This window comes from Bufo bufo, chromosome 3 (genome assembly GCF_905171765.1).
Source record: "Bufo bufo chromosome 3, aBufBuf1.1, whole genome shotgun sequence".
Taxonomy (NCBI): domain Eukaryota; kingdom Metazoa; phylum Chordata; class Amphibia; order Anura; family Bufonidae; genus Bufo; species Bufo bufo.
In genome coordinates, this window is record NC_053391.1 from 316,492,974 (window position 1) to 316,498,360 (window position 5,387).

The window sequence follows — 5,387 nt, forward strand, 5'->3', positions numbered from 1 at the left end:
AAAACATTTACTATACACACTGGAACAGAGGCTTCCATGATAATTATTATTAATGTTGACAGTATTTATAGTACTGGTTGTCTATATATAAAAATGAAGAAATATGTATTAAAAATTAACTTTATTGGTCGACAAAATGGTCTCCAAAAGTTAAGATTCATGTTTGCGAAAATAAATAATGGGTGCTGCGCTCACCTGAGGCCAATCGAAAAAGGCACAGACAACACTGAGAAACGAGGCGTGAAGGTATGTATCCAAACCAAAGAGAAGATAAAGTCCAGCTTCAAAATTAATAAGTGGTATCTTTAATAATTCAGTGCAATAAAAACCAAAGGCAATCCAAGGCGTTTCGGATCCTACAACATTGATCCTTACTCATAACAAACGTCATGAGTAAAAGGATCAATATTGTAGTATCCGAAACGCGTAGACTTGGATTGCCTTTGGTTTTTATTGCACTAAATTATTAAAGACACCACTTTAATTAATTTGGAAGCTGGACTTTATCTTCTCATTGTTCATATTCATGTTTCAAGTATGGGAAAAAGACATTCCAACAATTTGAAATAGTATTTTTGGTCTATGTTTCACATGAGCCATGTGAAGCATTGCAGAGGCCAAGGTCTGTTTCATTCCTGCCAGTGATGTAATGTCCTTGTCCACACTATGCTAGACCCCGACTTCCGCATAGCAATGTGGACGACCTTTTTTTACAAAAAGGACCAGCACTGATTTGTGCTGGTAAAGTCAAGAAAAAAAAAAGAGATGGAAGTATTCTTTTTAGCAGGGTGTGTAGAAGGGCAGATTTTTACCGGCAGAGAACAAAGTGTACCATGCATGTGCAAACAAAAAATAAGTTTACAGTAGGGATCGACCGATTATCGGTTTGGCCGATATTGAGGATTTTGACCGTTATCGGCATCTATTTTGCCGATATACCGATAACGTATTGGGAACACAGAACGCGCTGCTGACAGCGCTCTACGTGTTCCCTCCGCAGCACAGGGGAGAAGGAAGCCGTGTCTCCCTCCCCCTGTGCTGCTGCCGCTGCCGCCAATGAGAGGAGAGAACATAAGAGGAGGGGAGGGGCTCCACCAATGAAGATAAGTCTTTCATTAATTCATATACAGGAGGCGGGAGCTGGCTGCAGAATCACATCGCTGGCTCCCGACCTCTATGAGCTGTAGCTGCGGTAGTTAACCCCTTAGGTGCCGCGGATCGCAGCCACCGCTCATAGAGATCGGGAGCCGGCTATGTGATTCTGCAGCCAGCTCCCGCCTCCTGTATATGAATGAATGAAAGGCTTATCTTCATTGGTGGCGCAGTGCGCCCCCCCCCAAGCCCCGCAGTATTAATCATTGGTGGCGCAGTGCGCCCCCCACCCCCATCCCAATCCCAATAGTAAAAACATTGGTGGCGCAGTGCACCCCCCCACCCAGTATTACTCATTGGTGGCAGTGGCCACAGGATCCCCTCTCCCCTGCTCCTCTGATCGGAGCCCCAGCTATGTAATCCTGGGGCTCCGATCGGTTACCATGGCAGCCAGGACGCTATTGAAGCCCTGGCTGCCATGTTCAGCTCCATGCTGCTGTGTGCACTATGCACAGAGCAGCAGAGACAGAGTGAGATCCTATTCACCCTGATAGAGATCTATCAGGGGGAATAGGACAAGGGTTCTAGTCCCTAAGGGGGCTAAAAGTTAGTAAAAAAAGAAAACACCAAAAATATTAAGTATAAATGAAAAAGATTTAAAAAAATAAAATAAAAAATACACATTAACAATAAACAAAAAAAATACACATTAACAATAAACAAAAAAATACACATTAACAATAAACATATTAATTTTCAGCAGATTTGTGTAGGAATTTTTTTTTTTTCAAAAATGAAAATTCCCAGAATATCGGTATAAATTATCGGCTATCGGCCTGAAAGTTCACAAATTATCGGTATCGGCCCTAAAAAATCTATATCGGTCGATCCCTAGTTTACAGCATAGCATAGCACAAACCATTACTTCTATGCTGGTATAAATGATTACAAAAAACAAACAGTATGAGCGACAAAAAAATTACAGTGGTTACTCACGGCCTAAGATCCAACACGGGTTTTAGAAAGTGCAATTGGTTCGTATACAAATACGTTTTTTTACGATCTCCACTTTTCCCAAGTTCCTGAACACGTTCACGACGGTATTGGTCCCGGCACGATTGCCAGCGGGTTTTGACACGTAGTACTGTAGAAATATAACAGAACAAAAATTCGATCAGAATATATCAATACAAACTTATAAATGCACATGTTAACCAAGGCTTACTACCACATGGTATAACATTGTAGTTTATAAACTAGTTACAGTACATGTATAGACAATCGGGGTCATCTATAGACAGGTTCTATATTCAGTATTTTGGCCACATACATTTAATGGGCCTGTAAACACAATTGGCATATATTTACATGACAAAGGTGTTTCCTGACATCAGCTGATACCATTTCTAATAAATGTCAATACATGAGGCCTAAACACTTTAGCATATATGTATTTGACATAATACATAATTCGACTCTGGGTGAATCATTTTTTGAACATGAAAAATCTGACAATATGCTGATCTTTAGCTGATTAAAAAATACTACTCAAAATGATCAGCCTACAGCAGGCCATGCTGGGAACTGTAGTTTGAGAAAAGCACGAGAGACACCGGCGGACAAGGTTGCTGACATACAAAACTATCTAGTGCTATGGAAGGCGATATTTACTATAAAAAAAGTGTTTTACTAAAGTGCACCTTCATTACAACATGGCCTATTTTCCTGTATTCACATATAAATACACCAGTGCATCACAGTTTTGACATAATTCCAATAAACATTTTATAAAGAAGCAGACAATACCCGCATGGGTTGGCTTACCTAATCTGCGCCTTTTCGCTGAATTGCCCTTCTCCCATTCTCTCGCCAGCATCTCCTTTGTAATCTCCTCCCAGGCACACTCCTTCACAATGCGATCATGGCAGTGATCTTCTCTGGTGTCCCACAGCTGGGGACGCTCCTGTATGAGGGTGATGAGTTTGCCAACATCCATCTTTTGGCTTTGCAGGCAAGTCAGACAGCGTGGGGGTGGGTTATTAACTTGCACATGTGCTCACTTCCTGGATTATAAACACAGAACACATGGCCACAGTGGGCAGGGCCTAGCATTTCCTAACTATTGATCCGCAAAAAACGGATGACATACGGATGTGTTCCGCATGTGTTCAGTTTTTTGCGGACCCATTGACTTTAATGGAGCAACGGAACGTGATTCGCGGACAATAATAGGACATGTTCTATTTTAGAACGGAACGGAAAAACGGAAATACGGAAACGGAAGGCATACGGAGTACCTTCAGTTTTTTTTGTGGTCCCATTGAAATGAATGGTTCCGTATACGGACCGTATATGGAGCAAAAAAAACGACCCGCAAAACGGAAAAAAAAAAACGTTCGTGTGCAGGGGGCCTTAGCTGGGCCACTCTGCTAGGGTTATCCCTGTCTCATGGGTATCAGTCACTCTCATCGCAGGCCACAGTGTCGGGAAGTCTCTTCCTATTTTATAAGTTTGTAGTGTAAATTTGGGGCAACTGCCACTTTGTGAGTCCATCTGCCAGCCCCTGTGGTTAGGGACACCAGGGCGGTGGGATAGTCTTTTAAGTCGCCATGGATGCACATGACCCCGGCTTTCCGGCCAGTATACTCCACTTACCGTAACAGGGTAGCCCTTACTAGGGACACCAGACACCCTGAGTCCAGCAGCGCCTCCATTGGAGTGTCTCCTACCTCCACCTGGCACAGGTGGTTTACAGTTTTTGGGGTACCTGCTGCACACAGTTTGCTGGCATATAGTGACTGACGGTAGCCAGAGTTAGTATCCATGGGTTCCACCTGATGGGGATAGTCAGCTCTTACATGGCCCGGCTCCTGACACAGCCAGCAGACTATCGGAGCCAGGTCCGTAGATGGTACACCCTGGGTGGGTTTGGTTGGTACAAGTTGCCGGGTCTGGGATGGAAATTTACCTCCCAAAAGAACCCCCTGTAACAGTAGCCTCGTAGCTCTGCACCAGGTCCACCATTTCTAGGGCATTGCCAGAAGACACCTGGCCGATCCAGTGCTGGAGAGGGAGTGGCAGAGCCCTCCAGAACATATCAGCCTATAGTCTATCCAGTATAGCCATGGGACTCAACACATCAGGCTGTAGCCACTTTTGCAAGAGGGGGAGTAAGTCATAATACTGGGTCCTCGCAGGCTCAGCCGGCTTAAACCCCCACTGATGTACCCGCTGGGCCCAGACCAACACATTCACCCCCAGTCTTGCTAAAATGTCACCCTTTACTTTTTGGTAGTCGGCTGCTTGATCGTCCGGCAAGTCGAAATACACCCGCTGGGAATCGGATGCCAGGGATGGAGCGACGACCTCAGCCAACTGGTCACGAGGTAGCTTTTCCCTGATGGCCACTTTCTGGTACATCGCCAGGCAGGTTTCAATGTCGTCTGCAGGGGTCATCTTAGGAATCGCGGCACAGTCAATGGGTCCGTGAAAAAACACGGATGCACACAAGATTGTCATCCGCGTCCGTGATCCATGTCTGTAGGCTACTTTCACACAGACTGATCCGCAGATCCGTCTGCATAAAAGCTTTTTCAGATCTGAGTTTTCACAAAGTGAAAACTCAGATCCGACAGTATATTCTAACACAGAGGTGTTCCCATAGTGATGGGGACGCTTCAAGTTAGAATATACTAAGAACTGTGTACATGACTGCCCCCTGCTGCCTGGCAGCACCCGATCTCTTACAGGGAGCTGTGATCTGCACAGATAACCCCTCAGGTGCTGCACCTGAGGGGTTAATTGTGCGTATCATAGCCCCCTGTAAGAGATCAGGTGCTGCCAGGCAGGAGGGGGCAGCCCCCCTCCCTCCCCAGTTTTAACTTCATTGGTGGCCAGTGTGTGGCCCCCCCTCCCTCCCCTGTATTACATTCATTGGTGGCCAGGGCCAGTGATTTGGCTTCAGTGGTACGTGTCCGATTTTGCTTCAGTTGTGTTTCCTTGTGTCTTCCTTTTTTTTGGTCTGACAGGGGGAAAAAAAAGGAAGGTTAATGAAAAGTGTGATTTTATTGCACCAAGGTCTTGTAGAAAAAAAATAGACAAGGACGCGGACGACATACCAGTTGTGCATCCGTTTTTTTTGACGGACCCATTGACTTGAATGGTCCATCCTCCATTTTCCACTGACAAGAATAGGACAGGTTATATTTTTTTGACGGATTGGGATCACGGACGCGGAGAAAATACTATCAGTTTTTTTTCACAGCTCCATAGAAATGAATGGGACCTCCGCTAAA